The sequence below is a fragment of the Pagrus pagrus genome (genome assembly GCF_965226575.1).
Source record: "Pagrus pagrus genome assembly, chromosome: 20".
NCBI lineage: Eukaryota > Metazoa > Chordata > Actinopteri > Spariformes > Sparidae > Pagrus > Pagrus pagrus.
In genome coordinates, this window is record NC_140207.1 from 12,817,856 (window position 1) to 12,837,218 (window position 19,363).

At 42.5% G+C, this 19,363-nt stretch overlaps 1 protein-coding gene across 5 annotated transcripts in view; it reads left to right on the forward strand.

Moving 5' to 3' along the window:
- The window catches only part of sulf1 (sulfatase 1), an 83,178-nt gene that overhangs the window by 40,631 nt on the left and 23,184 nt on the right, over window positions 1–19,363 (forward strand). For 4 of the 5 annotated variants that reach the window (XM_084341291.1, XM_084341290.1, XM_084341293.1 and 1 more), the window contains one exon: window positions 4,872–5,102. The exons of the other annotated variant lie outside the window; for it this stretch is intronic. The gene's annotated coding sequence lies outside the window, so the exon portion shown is untranslated. The remainder of the gene's footprint in view (window positions 1–4,871; window positions 5,103–19,363) is intronic. 5 annotated transcript variants of the gene reach the window in all.

The window sequence follows — 19,363 nt, forward strand, 5'->3', positions numbered from 1 at the left end:
TATTCAAGGCAACGTAGGTTTGAAATATTTATTAGATGGACTTTGGATTTGATAACCTGATCTGTCCATGGTTTTGGAAGATAAGAGGCCCTGTCTTTGCCACACAGTGTCTAAAGGGTTGATCATGGAGAGTCTCTCTGTGTTCTCAAGTGCTTTTGGCATCTTGAAAAGGCCAAGGAATCAAAGTCTGTGCTGACAGTTGTTGTTATTTGGAAATCTGGACACATTTACCTTTTTTTCATGCCAAGAATTATCCAATATAGTCTGCATTCCTCTTGAACTAGATCTGTGGAAGTTAGTAAGTATTTGCACCTGTTTATCATTACCAATTGTACAACCTGTCATTTGATATTATGTATGGAAATGATACACAGAATTTTCTTCAGATCAAAAATGATCAGCAGAAGGATCAAGTCAACTGTATTTTGGGGATGCTGAGAGAACAACATGTGTGATTGGGACATAAAGGCAGTATGGCTTATGGAAACAATTGCTTTTAATGAAGGATAGTCACTTGTGCTTTATGTTATGAGAAAAACATAAATACGCTAACTGCTTTGAACTAATGACATTAAGGGTTCTTGGTTAAAGACCTCAAGATTAGATAATTTTATCAAAATGCGATATTATCTTCTATTTAAGCGGAACTGGATTTTACACCGATGGTTCGTGGCCGTGGTTGACCATCATGCAAACATCTGCTACAGAGGTGATAGCACATCTGGCATCTGACTTAAGTCTGTTGGTGGATGTCATTACTAGTAGACCTCTAAATCCTATCATCATTACCTAACACTTGATCTCAGGTTACTGTTAATGAGTTCATTGTGTGTTAGTCTGCTCCCATTGTCTGCAGCCCTACCTGTTAGCTGCTTGACAGTGGGGTCTTTCAAGAATGGGTGTCAGCCTTGGTGTTTATTGCAACAATGACTGGCAACCTTTTAAATTAAAAAAACCTTGTGATATATTGTTATTTAATTTAGTTAGTTTTGTGTATTACAATTGAATGCCTCACACATAATAAGCATGTTTACATCCACACAATAACTCATAATTGTGAGAACCAAGATAAGGGTAATGCTCAATTAAGCTGTTTAAAAAAATAGTAACAAAATGAGTGACCCTTATTTACATGTTTTTGGTAGTTACCAATGTTCACATAAGTAACTTAGAAAAGTAGTTGTTGAAAGATAAACAAACATCAACAATCAACACACTTTTAATAAAATTATGCTTAATCCAAGTATATAATAGAGTACCATAATGCTAACTCGGTAAAGGTATGAAAGTGTTGGTTTACTTTGGGTGTAAAAAACAAAATGTTATTGTGACTGTGGGGTTTATTCAGGATATTGTGGCAGATGCAGCCACTCTTGTCTGCATGCATGTGTGGGTTTTTTCATGCATGTTAAATCACATACATATAGTACAAGGGCACATGCATGGCACAGCAGGAGGGGTGGCGTGAGGAGAGCTCCCTCCACATGCGTGTGCTGCGTGTTCAGCTGTCACTGAACCACAGAAGCCCACCTCCTCCTCCATTCCCCACTTTCTCGCTCGCTATTTTTTCTTTACCCCTGCTGCCCCTCTGTCCCTACTGTATTCCTGCCTCCCCTCTGTCCTCCCTTTCTCCTGCCTTTCATTTCTCCTCCTGGCCCTGTACATTCATGACCAACTGTGCGTATCCTGCTCCTGCTCTCCTGCTGTATCCCAGTCATCCCCAGCTCTCAGCTGTGCCTCTCTGGTATGAACTTAAGATGACACTGATTCAACCCCCTGAAGTGTAAGGGGTCCTGGGAACCAGCAGGACCAAAGTAAATGTAGTATGTAGAAACAACACCACCATGGAGTACCTTACTTTATGAATTCATCCACACCTGGGCTTATTGAAAACAGTTTTGCTTCTCTGATGTGGCCATAAGCCCTGCTCCCAGAGTAAGAATTAATTAGTTGTGAGGTAGTTGATGTATTTAGTTCTCTAGTGTCTTATATCCTGACTCAAAGGGATCTTTAGCACCTGACAGATTCAATAGTTAGATACCCAGCAGTCATCTGACACGGGTCTGCAGCACTACAGAGGTACGCTAGTATGGCAGTAGCCATGTGCTTGGCATTTAAAATGCTGTCTAGCACAAGACAATGTCACCCCTAGGTTTGCCTTCCTCCACATCCTTGCTGTATCCCCCAGCCTCAGCTTCACTGTCTAAACTGGCACGGCTATGACACCCCTATGTATCTCATTCAGCCATAGAGAATGGGGCTAGTGAACCGAATAGCCCCCCAACACTGGCCTCTGCCTGCACCTGCAGACCCAACTGATGGTTGGAAAGCTGGAAGGAAACAAGGGGGAAGTAAGTTTGAGATCTGAGGAGGGTCAAGATTAAAAGTAAGTTTGGACAAGAGTATGATGTTCTACTGTATAGGCATGCAGAGAAGTCTGGAGTAAAAGAAAACTAGTCATTGTACTGCTGATTTCTGTGTTAGATATCCACCATGATGGACTTGGTGAGGTTGGGGAGAAGGAGGGTGAATGGGGGTTACCAGAGAACCACTGGCCCCCCTGCAGGTCATTCAGTCATTCATAAGATGAGGCCATTTTATAGACCTCCCTCTATCCTTGCTTTTTTGTTGCTGTTGTGTCCATCAGTGGAAGTGAAAATGGAGATTAAGAGTGGTCATGCAAAATGGATGATGTGTGGTGGGAACCAGTTTCTGCAAGTTAAAAGTTTGGTTTCTAGGTGAGCCCTTGGTGGAGTATGCGGTGTATGTTTTCCTCATGGAAACTCTGCCTGATAACCTTTCTGTCTGGATGGATTCATGATGTTTACAGATGTGCTCAGCTTATGAAAAAACAACCCCTCTCCCTCAGTGGGGCAGCCATCTTTAATCCAGTAAAGAGCACAGGGATTTGGTCGCCCCTGGCCTGCCTGAAGGCCCTTTGGAAACCTCTCGGCCGTGAGAATGGGGGCTGGGGTTGGAGGTGTGGGTTAGGATGTGTGTAGCCATGCAGGAGGGGCTGGGGACAGTCTTTGTGAATTTAGTTAATCTAATTTGAGCTCTTTTCCCCCTAAGGCCCTTTTTCTCCCTTGCTGCTGCCCCTGTTTCAAACATCAGTCCAAGCTGGGGAAAGTTTCACGTGTCCCTGGTGAAAATAGGCTTTGTTTGGTTTAATCCAATATCCTGATATGTAAACCTGAGGGGAATATAACTGGGAGCACCCACTGAAAAAAGTGGCAGTCTCTGGTGTTTGTGTGTGGTGCAATCAAATTAAAATGGAAATCTGTTACACATGAGAGATCTGAGCAATATCACAGCGTATGGAAGTTTACCAGTTGGGTCAAGCTACATGCAAATAATTGAAACAGTACAGTATAATATAAACAGTCTTGAAGATGGTTCTTTATGAAAGGAAGTGATCCAATTTAAAAAATAAATAAATAAATAAAAAACATTTAAAAAGTTTTAAATATGCATGAATATAAATATGTTTATGTGGACAAATTAAAAGTATCATTGATTAAAGGTCAGTTGGAGATGGACAATCAAAGTCTTCATTAAGAACTCTCTGTAAACCTGTTTGAACTTAACGGTATCTATCAAAGGACGACTTGAAACAGAGGCTGCTTACAGAATGTAAATGAGCCACTTAGAAGCCTTTCTTTGTGGTTTCACACCTCTGATTAACTCATTGTGATGCTGTCGGATATCGAATGGGTATTAACTCATTAGGGTTCGCCTTTGAAGTTGCTCCTGAATATCATCAGGGTCTTGTAATCCTTTTTTAATGGATCAGTGAGTAGGACAGTGGTTCAGCAAAATGATTAACGTGACAGCCTTTCTCACCTAATGTTCACTGTGTTTTGCATGAATGGACCCAAAATTGGTTGATTCATTTAGGAAATGCACTGGTAATGGTGTTAATGTCGGAGGGTTGATAGTAAGCTGTAAATGTTTGCTTTATCAGTCTGCTGCCATCTAGCCGTAAACCCACACCCCCTCTTATCTTTCCTTCTTTTCCTTTTCTTTCTCTTTCTAGCTTACTCTTTCCTTAGCTTTGTAATTTTAGTGCCTTCCCCTCTGCCCTCCTTTTTAACTTAAGGCAATAGGTGGTGAAGGGCAGGAATGCAGCCGAAGGACTGTAAGGATTTATCGCACAAAGGTGTGAGAGCTGCTGCCTGTGCTTCTGTGCCTGGAGATGTAACAGTTTAGTGCCAACAACATTCCCACCACAGAGCCCATACAGATTTTTATTGCTTTTTTAGTTTGATTCTTTAGACCACATACTCTGTGGCTGCAGGGAGAGGGATGGGAGGAAAGGGGTCGGGGACATAGGGTAAAGTATTTATGTGTGTGTGTGTGTGTGTGTGTGTGTGTGTGTGTGTGTGTGCATGGATTGTGAGAATTGTTAAGTAACATTACAAGCAAACGGTACTATAAAGCACAAGAATAGTTTATCTCCATCTTCTTATCTGTCTCTGCTTTTGCCACCTAAACATGCTCTCTCCCCCCCTCCCTGTTCTCTCTCTCCCCTCCCATTCCTTCTCTTTCCACTGCTCTCACTCTCCCTGTCCCTTCCTCCTACTCTACCTCTCGGGTTACGATGACTGGGGGTTTTCTTGCTTCCATCTCGTAGAGTGTCTGTGTGTGTGCATGTGAGTGTGTGACTGCATGCGTATGTGTGTGTGTGTGTGTGTGTGAGTGTGTGTGTGTGTGTGTGTGTGTGTGTCTCCCTCAGCACTGAGCTGTGAGCTGTGTCCTTGTCCCTGCCTCCTGGCAGCAAGGAGCCACCCAGCAGCCGGTCTGTGATTGGGCAGGGGAGTGGGGTTCTTGACACAGCACGGTGCTGACTGCTCCGGGACGTGTTTCAACAGATGGTCGAGGTTAGAGAGTGTCATCACATCGGAGAGGGGATTAGAGGAGAGAGGTTGTCTTCCAGGAGCTGTGTGGTCCCCCCCTACTCTTCAACCCAAAGATCCCAAGACCAAGACACAAACCCCTCTATGAGCGGAGGGAGACCCGGAGAAGAAACAGGAGAGGAAAACACAGAGAGGAATCCTAGCCTTCCCTCTCACTCAGCCAGCACTCTGCTCTCCTGCCTTCAGGTACTTAACTTTCTCACAATGTTTTTTTTTTTTCTATTTTCTTCTGCTTTAGCTTCTGCTGTGTCTGTGCCTGTTAGTTTGTTCAGTTTGCAGTAAATTTCTGATGCAGCATGCAGTCACGAGTCTACAAGTGCAGTAAATCTGTGTTGCCTGTACAGCAGCTCTGTGTGTGCTGGACTTCATAGTTTTCCCCCTGAATGACAGGAATTCCCTCCGTCGCAAATTCCTCCGTCTCAAAGGATTAGAAGGCAGCACATTCCATTAATGTCATCTTTTTTTCCCCCAATCCATAAGCACCCATCTGTTAATTTGTAGTTTCCTGAATGCCGGATATTTGAAAGTGAAAGGAAGCTACTGTAGATTTGAAAAAGCTTGCTGTCACTTAAAAACAAATATGCTGCATAATGAGTGGTGTCAGTGGGGGCATCCTATGGGTTATAATAGGGACAAGGGTTTATGTGTTTATATCATTTTATTCCTGAAGATAAATTGTTTTCTATTCAACTCTGTCAGCTCATCTAGTAGGAAGTTAAAGCGCAATTTTTCTACATTCCCAAAACTCAGTGTGGCATTTAACATTCCCTCACTTCAGCCCAGATAAGTTTTTTCATAAATCTTATTCAGAGTGCACCTCTGGCAGATCGTGTCAGTATACGCTAAATGGATGAGCTGCTGAAGAGCGCTTTCCGGATAAACTGTCAGAGCTAAGTAGAGAGGCAGAGACTCAGAGAATGTACACCTCACTTCAGCTATTTAGCTCAAGTCAAGTGAGAAGGGAAACTTGCCAGTGGAGTGGGAATATGATGTATAGTATTTATGCCTAGCTCCGGGCACTGTGTGTGTGTGCTGTGTGTGTCTGTATGTGTGTGTATGAGGTGTTTGCAAATGGAGATTGTGCAGCTGTGAAAGACTGCGTGGACAGCAGCCGGGCTGAGAGGAGAGGAGGTTGTATGGGTGAAAGCTGCTGTTGTGTGAATTTCTGTTTACCTTGGTAAACCAGCCGTAGCTACACTTCCTGTTTGTTACTTTAAGTATTTAACACAACCACCAATAGGTTGTGATGACTGCTGCTTTAAGGCCAGTGAAGACCTTGGTACAAAATTTGGTCATGTGGGCAGATCAATTAGGCAAACGGTTAAAAGTTTTTTTTTAGAACTTTATCTGTGATTTCTACGTTTTATAACTTTTATAGGGAGGTACTGAGTCATGGATGTGTTTTCTGCCCATCACAAAAGGGAAAAAATCACATGCACATTGCATGTACAGTAAATGCTCTAAAACATCTAAACACTGTAGTTGAAAACTTTTTTACTTCTCTTAAAATACATTTTTATTCTCCTGGACGAGTGATATGACATTACGGTTCCTCTATTTCATGGTACAAGTGAGTGACTTGGGACTTGGGTTCCTGTGTATTCAATTCATGTGTTCACCTACTGTACCATTCCAAAAAAAACTAGAGAATTTATCTTCTGAGCTAGTTTCCTAAATGGCAAAATTATGCTGCAGTCCCCTTCAAAGCCGATTGTTTGTACCAGGCACAATTAGCAAAAAATGTAGCAGCCTGGCTTACATTTCAATATCTTGGCAGTGCCAATTTGTATCACTAAGAAAGTCAAAGCAATAAAGAGAATCCCAACTTTAAACCTTCAGTATTGAAGAGACTGATCCATAAATCTTCCCTTCACTTCAGTTTCACCCCGGCAGCGTCAAGATTTAATTTCTGATTACCTTACTCAGAGCATAGCAACGCTGCTTTGGCGTGTTTAAAAAAATGCAGCATTCACTGCCAGCTCAGAAGAGAAGGGAGATCCTTTAAACTGTTTAGCTTCACTGTGCTACAAACAAGAGCATGAGCAGCTGCTGCAAATAATTAGGTTCTGGGGGGCAGACGCTTGCCAAGACAAACGTTGTTTCAGTAGCAGCTCTGCCATCAGTCGAATCTGCTTTGGTGTGTGTGTGCGTGTGAAAGTTGTAAGCAAAGTAATTCATTCTTCTGATAAGTACAGTGGGTGATTAAGTGTAAGGAAAAAGGAAGCAGTATTATCTGTGCTTTTCAGAGTAATTGTGCAAACGGGAATAGTGTGTGTGCGTATGTGTGCGTGCGTGTGTCCTTTTAAATGCCAGTTACAGTGAATCAGACTTCCCAGACGTCTTGCATGACTTCATACATGCTGACTGATAAACAGCATCAAAGTCACGCATAGCAGACTCATTATTGTTAAAAAATTAGCAGGACATTGAATATATTATATGTATGTGATTTACCTACCGAAAATACTGCCTTTCTTTAAAGATACTAGTGTGTTTCGGCAAATATTTAACCTTTTCCATTCTCTCTTTCCCATGGACTCCACAAATAAACCTGCCCTACTCTTCTGCCTCTTCTTCTTCTTCTTCTTCCTTCCAAATCAGCACCATAATTTCATCTCAGCTGAGTCACACTGTTATCACGCTGCATTGTGCTTTCTCAACTTGACCCCACAGTGACAGCAGTCACATTTATGAATTCTGTCATTATGGGTTTCTCTTGGTTGCAGTTAAATTGAATGCCTTACAGATGACTTTTCATTCTCCCTTTAAGAGTAGCCCAATAAAAAAGGAGTTGAGATGTTGATAAAACGGAGAAAAACTGGATCTGGAGCTTGAAAGTCGTGGGTTTCCCAAAGTACCATGAATATTTGTTTGATCAAACTGCACCTAATCATTTAATCTGGCTGACGATTAAATAAATACTCTTACTGAATTATTCAACATTCGACATCATCTGGTTCCTCTGATGATTCATCTCTCTGAAAAAGATTCTGTCCAACTGTAGTTTGTGTGTGTTCTCTTGTGTGCGAGCATGTTAAGAAAAGATTTCCTAAACCACCCTCTCCTCCGGCACTTGTTTATCTCTTCAGCTTAATGATAGTGTTCCTCATACTATCCTGATTGCATAGTAGCGCTCGAGTAGATTGCACAGTCCTATCACTGCAAATGACCAGTATTTGAACAGTGAGCGTTTGGCATGCTTTTATTTATGTGGGATCTAGAAAGGCTATCTTTAGATGAGTCAGCCACTTTCTCGGTTCCTTTGTTGTCCTAACTGATCAAACATTTCCATGGGGCTTCAATGCACTTAAACGTGTCCTTGACTTTTGTGGACATATCTCCGGGGAAATATGCCATGCATATGTGGATGCACAACGACACACAGCATAGATCTATTTTTGGGGTATTGGGTCGCTCACAATAGCACCCCCATGTGTTTGTTCAGCCTCTCATTTGAGCAGTAAAGGTCAGGTCATGCAAACATCACATTCAGCTCATCATTGGCAGGAATGCCTGATTCTCAAACTTCAGTTTAGTGCTTGCACGCGTTAGAGAGAGCAGCAAACCAGACGTATATGCCATGCTTTAAATTTTGTGTCCTGCATTGCTCCCCTTGTCTTTGCCTTGAGGCTCTGGCTTGACGAGTAGTTGGAAAGAGAAGATCAGCTTTGTGAAGCTACGTTTCGTGCAGTTCTGGTTCAGCAATGCAACAGCCGGGAATGACCCCTGACCAGGTCCTTGGAGTTTTGTCTGACGAATGAATAAGAAGATGCAGGATTGCTGTGAGGCTTTATTCGTTAATGTGCGCTTTTAGCCACTGAGTGAGAGAAAGAGGATTTTAATGCTTTTCCTGTGTTGTCCAAAGCTGCCTTTGTTCAAATGTCACTGCACATAGATGCAGCATGGGCTTAAAGAGGGAGGAAGAGAAAGCTGGGTCAAGAGAGACACAGAGGGGGAAGTGGAAGAGGGATAAAGTAGAAGAGGCCAAGATAAGAGAGAGGGAGGTGTGAACATGTGATAAAGAGGGGAAGAAAGTCTGAAGTTGACACAAAGATCTTGTTGTGATCAGAGCCCTGATCTTGCACACGCGTTGTTGGTTGTCACCCACACGTGCGCGCATTTGAAACACATGGACACAAACATAATCTTCTTGTGACACAGGCATGTACAAAAGAGAAACATAGAAAAACGTGTACACACACACACTCTCGCACACTATCCACAAGCTTACCCCCCTCCGTCCTCCACCCCCCAGAGGGCTGCACTGTCCCTGCTTTGTCATCTCTACTTGTCCAATAATCCCCTCCCCAGGGAGAAGCAATCTGTTTTAGATTTGAAAGAGAAAGGGCCCTGCCTGTATCACGTACAATTAAGCAGCCGTCAGAACGCGTCGGCGTAAGTTTGGAGGGAGAAGTGCTGCCACTGGGGGGTTGTCCCTTTCATCCGCCGCCTTTCCAGAATGGAGATAATGGGGTAGGAGGGTTGGATGGATGGGAATGGATGGAGAGGGGGGCAGAAGGAATGAATACATTTCCTCACCCCTCTATCCCGCTCCACAGCTCGACTAATAGAAGCCAGCATGCGTTTGTTTCAGCTCTTCTGCTCCCTTTCTTTCCTTCTCCCCTGGAGCGGGCAAACACATTCAGCCTCTGCCAGCACTCCCCTCCTCTGCCCGTGTGCGCCTATGTGTGTGTACACGCACAAGCACTTTATAAGTGTGGACTTGGCCATGTGCTACTAGTAGCCTCTGGTCCTGTTTGCCCTTACTTTAACAGCCTGACTTTGCCATGTGGATGCTGGATATTTTGAACAGTTATAGTATTAAAGGTTGAGCAACTTTGTTTACACTGACGAGGTCCAGCATTGCATGACACATATTATCTTCGCTTCGCTTTCCTTGAATTGCCCGCGGCAAGTTCAGCTGAGTTTGGCTGGTGTCTCTTGAACATGTTGGGATGATGTGTTGCCTGCATTCCTTCAACTTTGGCTCAAATGTAAAGGAATGGCAGCATTTGGAGGGGTAAGCTTCCTGTTTCTATGCTTTGTAAATTAATTAATCTTTCAGTAGATATTATATTTTAGATATTTCACAGTGCTCTAAGATGAATTTTTTTTTGCCAAGCAGGATAAAGTTAATTAAATTAAAATGACGTTACTGCATGCTTTGGAAAGCCACACTCTGAGCTAGAGGCAATGGAAAGGAGAGCTCCCCTGTGTACAAATTACAGGTTACGTGTCTGTCTGTATTCAAGTCTGACTGATTCTCACTGTGGCTGTTTAAGTGAATGACTAGTGCCTAGTGACTAACGCACACAGAGTACATGATATCCAGATTCACACGCGCATATATGCCCACAGGCCTGGAGAGAAGGGAGTGCTGAACAGGCACAGGTGCAATCGGACAAATGGGTTTTTATGAGTGGTATCATGTTGGTGTGTCACAGCCATTGAGTTTGTTTATGGCGTCCAGGGTCACGCAGGCTGGTTCTCATGGTCTATGTTTGTCTACGGTTCCCAGAGAATATGCCTACACATGTTCCACATTTTAGGGGTGTTTAGTTTCATGCGCTAGCAGCAGCACTACATTTAACTGGGGTTTACTGTCAGAGCTGCCACCACCTCACCTTGAGGAATCTACCTTTTGTTTTCTGTTTTTATTGATTGCTACTCCAAATTGATTCGGTTGATTCAAGGATTGCACAATTAATCAAAATATTACCAAAATTGCAATATGTCCGAGTGCAATATTCAGATTGCGGAAGCTGCAGATTTTTTAATAAAGGCAAATGTGTGACAAAACAGCACTATAATGAACTACTGTGGTGCTACAAATCTTGTTCTCCAGGTGTAAGAAAACATTTGTTTGGCACAGACACCAACAAATAGCACATCATCATGATTTTATATGTGAAAATGATCATGCATAATTACAGAAACTTTTATTAAATGTTTAATGTTCATTCACATTGCACTCACTTACATCTGCCTTAGCTCGCTCTACGGATCAGTAGATAGTATTGTGTCTGTAACATGAAGCATATTTCAGGTTTCAAGTTGATTAGGAAATGAAATCATTGGCAACTGGTCTTTGCAGCAAGCATCATCAAGAACCACCCAGATAGTATTATTATTAGGATTAGTAAGTCTAAATCGTCAACTCTAGCTATTTTAATTGTAGCTTTAGCAGCTTAATCTAAACAGTTAATGGTGACAGTGCATTTGTAATTGGGTTATGTTTATTGGCTTGATTTTGAAACATGCAGATCATCTTTGACAGTCACAGCAGCTGCTAAACTTTGTGTGTATTTCAGGTGCGTACAGTGGTCTAATTGTCTGTCTGTTTGAATTTGTCATAAATGTGATTTTTCAAGGCTTACTTGTTCCCAGAAGGCAAAATACTTGCTCAGTTTGAATCCAGGATGTTCTGTTTGCCTTTTTTTCCCCCCTTGTTTTGCTGCTATAAACACATCTGTCTGTATTGACATTGACATAATTCTCTTCTGTCTGTATTATGAGCGAAGAGAAGTCTGTTTTTATTCTAAAGACAGACCAACAAAAACACAGATGGTAAAAAGTAAAGCTCAATTTGTTATATGAAACCTTATCATTCTTAAATGAAGTCAACACGTTATCCAGGAGTTTTGTGCTAAACTGGTCTTTTATGTTAATTAGTAGTCGGTGCCTATACTGTAGAGCGAAACATCTTCCTTATACAGTAGTATTAGTTCAGTCCCTAGTTGTGGTCAAACTCAACTACACACGTCTTTTTTTGTATTTGTCAATGTCCACAAGAAAGAGGGTTCACACTTCTTAAGTCAGTAATCGGTGAACATTACAGGGCCATTGAACTTGGGAAACTGCCGATCTTTAACAGAAACAAATCCTTCAGACTTGGCGCATTAACTCTCTCTCACTCTCTCTTTCCCCCCGTCTCTCCTTCCTTCTCTGTGCCACCATGCTGCTGATTTCATGGAAAAGAAGTCAATCGCTTTATTCTTGACAATTACCTCAGTGGAAACCCATTGAAGCAATTTGCCAGTGCTCTCTTTTGTGGTAAAAGGAATAATTTATCTGGGGTATATTTGACGAGTCAAAGAGACAAGAAAGCCACCCGTGAGCGAGCAATACGTTCTCCTCTCTCTCGCTCCGACTTTCTCTGGAGCTCTCGCAGTCTGATAGAGTGTTTCTGATGGGAGTGTGGCTTTTGACAAGAAAATGGCTAGAGGAATATTAATGTGCTGTATTTTATTCATCTTGAGGTCGTCTATCGCTAATGGTTTCCATTCATAGCTTAGAATAGATTTAACAAGAAAGTGCTTGCTTTGGGCTCATATCATATAACTGTGGCTGCTGATCCTCTGATTGTGATTCCATGTTTTCATATCACGCTATAAATCCGAGGAGTTGTTTCCCTTTCATTCATTCTTTGCCCCCTCCCTCACCTCTCTCTCTCTCTCACCCTTTTCCTTACCTTCTTGAATGGTAAATCTGCTTTTCCACTTGTAAAATTGAGCCTCACGTAAGCCTCCTGGAAGAGCAGTAAATTTCATAGGAAAACTACAGAAAAACATTAGGGATCATCTTTCAATGTTCATTTTTAGCCAATTGATGTTTCATAATACCGAGATCTCCATTATGTATTAAGATATAGCCAATAATATATTGTCGTATTACTTTAAGGCCATATCACTTAGCCCTATGTGAGTGATACCAGTCCTCCAGACCGACACTAAGCCCAATTTGTCAGAATTAGCAGCATGGGGCTCTTGCTTAGATATACAGACTCTAACGGAGGGTGTCCGTTGTTATGGACATAAAAACACCTACATACACACCACTTTCAGGACAGGAGCACACATGTGCACACACATACACAAATAAATACAGGCAGCTTTCCCCATTTCTGAAATTACCTTGTATGTTTTTTAATCATTTCCCTCTTAGGGTTCCCAAAACCCCCTCACGATTACCAACAGACCACCTGGTGGCCCGCAAGCCATTCCCACTTTGAAGTCTTTTGGACCAGGATTCATTTAATTATACATTAAGATGCATCTATAATATTGATGGGGTGGCCTGGCTGCCTTGGCACTACAAAGGGTCTCTTACCAGGTCCGAGAGAAACATGAGGGGTTTAACTAATAGCCGTGAATGCACTCACTCCAGGTTCACATTTCACTGAATTGAGGCCATTCTTCTTCATTAAAGTGGCCTGTGTTGTACTCTTAGCACACCGCATACCAGTGGATGGGAATCATTTCTAGCGAGAACATCTGAAGTTTTATAGTTGCAACATGGACGAAACAAAGATTCTGAATGGACCTGTCAAGGTTAAGAGTCGTGTCGCCATAAACATGTTGGAACAAAGAGCCAGTGATCTCTCCTCGCTGCCTTGTGCTTGGTTTTCTCACTGGAATTCTGTCAGAGATCCTGCACCAATTTGGGCATTTTGGTCAAACAAATCAGTGGAGTTAAGAGTCTGAAAACACCAAGGTCTGAGCATTTTCCGAGTGCATACCCACAGCCAAGTGAGTGCACTGGGACAGAGCTCTCCTTCAGTCTGCTCAGTGTAGCTGACGGGCAGCTCTTGGTGGGTACAGTGTGCTGCCCTTGGCCTGCCGGGCACAGTGGACCCTGACACAGGCCCTCCTCAGTGTAAAAAGCCCTCGTCAGTCCTCGTGGCAGCAGACCAGCTGAATTCCCTCGGATTACAGAAATATTTGGACAAACCTTAATCTAAGGCCTCACAATAATCATTTTTCCCCTCTGAAATGGAGAGGGAGTAATCAGTCCGCGATGAAAAATGTCACTGGTCTGAAGCAAAAATTAAGAGATCAAGCATTGTTGTTCTCCAACTCTATCTTGTTTGCTTTGTCTCAGATCAATTTGCAAGAAAACATCTACTATCTCTCTACTCCCTGTCAATTTTAATTTACTGTCATGGTGGAGTGGAGTTCCTTTTCCTTGGGTCTCTGCCATGACTGCTGATAGTCATGGAGCCTATAGGTACAAAACAGCCTACAAAATTCAAACTATGCCATCAGACTTTAATTCCCCTCTCTTTGCCATTGGTCCTCTGTGACTTGGCTGCCTCAGAGATAGACTGGGCAAATAGAGGGGGGGGGGGCGAGAGAGAGGGAGGGAATGGACATGAAGAGGGGATTTGAGATCCTTTGAAACGGCCATTGTCCTTAATGGGAAGGCCCTTTTATGAATGACTGATTTACTTTAACCGGGCATCGGCATCTGGTTTGGGTTTGACTTGCATCTTGTTTTGGAAAGTTGAACCCCCTCACCTCCAAACTCTCCACGTTAACTTGAACAAGATAAAAGTCTGTGGGCAGACGCACATCAGAGGACAAATTTGCTGCTTTAAAGGATACATGGATTTATTGCTGTCAGTCAGTGTATTTTGTGCAGACAAATTCCCTTATGTGTCTTCTCAGTGTGTCTGCTGTTTTTCAGTGACAGCTGATAAATGTATAGACGGCCACCGCAGTCACTGAACTGAACAGAACCCCAGCCAGATGCAGTTTGCAACCTCTGAAATGAATATGCAGGCCAATCACGTCCAGGCTTTACAAGACTTTTGTTACCTCTATACCTCTGCACTGAGCCCCCCTTCATTCAATTTTTCTTCCCTCAGAGTTTACCCTCTTAACCCCTGTGTGTGGGTAGCCTCAGGTTGCTGAGGTTAGGTTAAACAAGCCACCATCAAAGCCATATTACCACTCGGGTCAGAGGAGGGTCGGGGTGCAGCAGGGTGTGTGGTTTGAGGCCCTAACTGGAGGGCACAACTGCCAACCAGCCAAAGAGTACTGCCCTGGATGGTTACACAAGCAGCAACTCTATTATTTTCAGCTTTACTCGGTGCACAAAGCACAGCTGTCTGTGCAGCCATACCAAATCACTGAGCAATGCTGCATGTGCCAAAGGAGAGTAAGTGAAAGAGCTGTTTTCTGCAAGTAAAGTCGGGAGAAAAAAAAAAAAACTTGAGTCATGAAAGTAAAGATTAGTAGGGTGTTGAGGTGTGCTAAAAGTCCCTAGTGTTGATGGCCATTAATCTGAAAATTGCATATCTTTTATGTATCTGGCAGCTGTGTGTCTGAAAACTCCATAGTGGCCTTTTTGTTCCAATCCTTTGAACCCCTGGGCATTTTACGTTCCTCCCGTCCCTCCCCAATATTCTTCCCCCAGCTTAACCATGATGAGTACAGTAAAGGCTCATTTAAAGGGTCATTAGTGCTAATCCTCCAAAACAATGAGGAAGGAGAAACAATGTGCTCCTCTGACTTTGTCCAGGAATAAAGACCTCTTGTCTGTTCCACAGATGTATAGAAGAAGCCTGTTCTAGTTATATCACGATAGATGACATAAATAAATGACTCATTCAAAATGAAGGCTTTATGAACACGACATGAAACATAATTCTCACGGAGGTTTCTCAAGAGGTTCATGAAATTGGCAACACGCACTTTTTAGGCAAGAAGGAAGCAGTGACAATAGCAGAAGAGAGTTTCGGAGGTCAACTTTATGATAACTTGCAGATTTTAGCCCATATTATGTATTGTATTAACAGTGTATGAACTGGCTCTTCAGTATGAATACACCCAGCAATGTTTAGTTGAATTAGAGTGCCTTCCTCGCTGCATATGTCCTGAGGGCAAGTACTCTGGATGACACTTTTTAAAGCATGTGTACAAAACAAAACACTTGGAAGTGATTGTGTTTGAACACACTGATCTAGTTCATTTAATCTTTTGCAGCTAATCCTGATAATCAGCAGTGATTAAAGCAGCTTTTAAACTGAGCAATCTGGACAATTTAAGCACTCTCCAGCTTTCCATTCTAGAGCAGATGTAGTTTTTAACATAGATAATGTTAATGGAATATTTGAGGTATTTTCCATTTAAAAGTGCTTGGTGCAGTTGATTTGTCTCAAGAAGGTTCAGGAAAATTTTGCGTATTTAGCAGTTACAATCTAATTTCTGAGTGGCTGTATAATGAATATTAATGCATGTTTTTGCATAAGGGGGGGTTTAGCTTCTATATCAAAAATTGATCACAATGAGCTTTCAATTTCGATCATTGAAATCAAAAACAGGATCAGCGATTCTCCCAGTATTTTTCATCACCTGCGCCACTTCAGAGATGACTCAGTTTACTGGTAGCCTGCAGCTGAGCCTGGAGCTGCACCTCCACACACTTATCCTGTGCACAAGAAGATGGTCGTCTGAGCGTACCGTATGTAACTCTGACAGAATCAGAGATGTTGGGTTTATTTTCTTTTTCAGAGGTCCTTTATTGATTTGTTTTAGAAGATACTTTACTCGGCCAACATTGTTTTTTGCATATGAGGCTGAACAAAGACTGACTTTGTCCATTCTGATAAAAGTACTTTCAAACCACAGCTGTTTTTATTCCAAGATGGCTGCAATAAATGTCTGCTAAACATCCGGAATTGTAAATTTGAATGTGAGTAAAGTCACTGTTTGCTCTTTATTTTTCTCCATGTGAACGGGAAACTTGCTTCATGTTCCATAGGTCCTAGTACAGCCAGCCAAATGCCATCAATCTACCTCTGCTCTACAAACAGCAGCCGCTAATCTCTACACACTGCTCTCGCCGCTCTAGCAGCTTAGAGCTCCATATGTCATATTAACATGAAGAAGTCAGGTTACTGTGGATGCTACATAAATAAATAACTGTGTGGCGTTTCCTTTGATGAGGGGTGACTTTGAGATGGACAGCTGTCAGGTGATTCAGGAGTAAGTTTGGCTGACACAGAGCTGATAGAAATCCTTTTGGTCATAAGTGAACTTCAGATGACCTAGTGAGGAAAGTGGATGAGGTGAAATTGAGTTAGGATGAGAGGTAGCCTCGAGGACAGCAGCTGCCTGAGTAGCCTAGGCATACATCCCATTGGTCGTTATGTGTGGCACTTTATTTGCCCTGCCATCTTAGACAGTGTAGCTATTGATACCACTATAGCTAACCACATCAGCACCACAAGGTTTGTATCGGATTCCACAATGAACCTTCTTGTCCGTTTTCTCACTCTCTAAGTCGCATGAAGAGGCTATTGCTAGGAACCCTCGGCATGCAAAATTGAATTTGCACTGGGTGCTAACATTACACTAGGTGGTTGACAGGCTCACATTTGAGTTCAAGTCTTCCACAGCTAGACAGAAATAGAGACTTGAGTTTTGTCTAGAGTTGGGCTACGTCTATTGTTTCTGGGAAGCGTTCCCATTTGTGTAGGAGGACTTGGACCCTCACAGCAGGAGAATTGGTTTTTGTGGGAGAAAGCCTCATGCGTGTGTGAGTGTCTTATGAGTTTCTGCGTGTCACCATATGTTTGTACAGTAGTTTGTGTTTTGTGTGTGTAATTCACTGAGGTTCGGTGCACTCTGCCACCCTGCGCTGGAGGGGTGTTTGTCCAAACGGCGCCAATGTTTGCACAGGGCCTGTCACGATGACTGCGGTGGCTGGCCTGGACACTGCTCATCTGAAACGCAGGACAGACCAAAGTGCTCTTAAAGCTCTGTCTGAAGCTCTGCTTATCACAAGACAACATCTCAGTGAAGGGGAGATGGATAATCAGCGCAGTGCAAAGGACATCAATCACTTTCTCACCCATTTGATGTGTTGGTATGAGAAGATCATATGTAGTGGTGTTACTTATGAGAGCAGATGTCGGCTTTTCTGGATGTGCATGTATTGTGTAGTTGCTGGACAAATAAACATAATGTTTTTAGTATATTAGGGCTGATATGTGGCAGTGGTCAAGGCCTCATCCATCTTGTCATTTTTTTCATCATCTTCTTCTATCCCTAGACCGATCTGAAGAAAGCTCAGGTTGGTAGAAGTACACAAATCCTTATACATAGGCAGTATATATGAAAAGGAAAAAAAAACTTTAGCAGCAGAGTGCACATATTGTTATATTTTCAATTGCGATACTAGCTACTTCTCTTAAATTTTATTTTTCTTCTTCAGTTACAGATATTGTAATATATTGAGGATTAGTTCTTTGTGATGTATCATCTATCGCAGTTTCATGTCCACCCCTGATCTATTAATTAATTTGAAATATGAATTTCACCCTTTAAAAATGTCCATACACTTTTCTAGTGCCTTCCATTATGACTCAAACACCATAAATGATTACTTATTTTTAGAGATAGCTTCTTCTCCTTGCCAATGGGGACTGGCCCTTTGAGGAAATGAGGGTAAGGGCGGAGCCACCCAGAGGGGGTTTGACCAGGCTCAGGTGTCCCAGACCTGCTATTTATCTTCAGGCCATTAACTCAGAATAGCGAGCAGTATGGTGCCACTCGGCGGGATTGCTGTCCATAAGGCACCTTTTCACAGGCAATGATTGAGTACTCATTGTTACAGCGTCATAGTTCATCTCCCAGCCACAAGCCATTCTTTCACACATATGTTGTTACTGCAAGTTACCTGCTTATTTAGATCATCTTTACATTTTTTTATCCATATTACTGCTTAATCTTATAACAAATGGATTTATGGATCAGTTTTTGGAATTTATTTAAACAAGTGTGATATCTCTTTTGGTGACTGTATAATGTCTGTCTTCTGAAGTTGGGCTTAGTGCTAGTATACATTTTTCACTGGCCCCTGGTATCAAAGCAAAGGATATGCAGACTTTTTATGACCAACCATGACATTGTCAGAGAGCAAGAGGCAGTAAAGTGCAAGGATGACTCAGTGCTAATCTGTGATTGGCGACAGTGGCACTGGGGTTAATGCAGCGGAACCCTCTCTCCGCCTCCCGTGCCCCCTAACCCCCTCCCCCCTAGTGTGGTCCCATCCTCCCCACCGGCCCTCTGTCATGCTTGACTCACCAGGGGGTGACTTTTGAGTGACAGGTGGACGGTGGGCCATGATTGGCTTATGCAGGAGATTGGCTGTGGGTGTTTTGAGTGCAGAGAGCCAATGGTGCAGTCTCTGCACAGTTAGCTGAACAACAGCTCTCCAGTAGTGATAGAAAGTTTCCGTGTGTGAGTGTGTGTTGTCTGAGAGAGAAGGAGAGAGTGAAAAACACAAGGAAAAAGTACAAGGACCAGAACAAAATGAGAGTTACAGGTTTCTATGAGGTGAGGTCTGTGTTTCTGTTGTTTAGGGATTTTGTTTTGTAAAGGGAGAGTATTGATGAGGTTTCAGTCAGGATGTAACATATGTGTTTGAACTGTTGGGTAACTTTTCCTTGGTAGACCATCAAAGGCTGAAGTGCAGAAGAAACTTTTTTGGCTTCTCTGTTTATGGATAAACTATTGTCTGTGAGTCTGAGTTGATGCACACAATGTCTCTGAAGTAAATGTGTGTAAATATTCCTAGGAGGGCTGACTGTCTCTCTGAGAAATGATGTAATTCTCCATCTATTTTTGTCAAAAGTGCCCATTTTATTTCTCTTTTCCAAG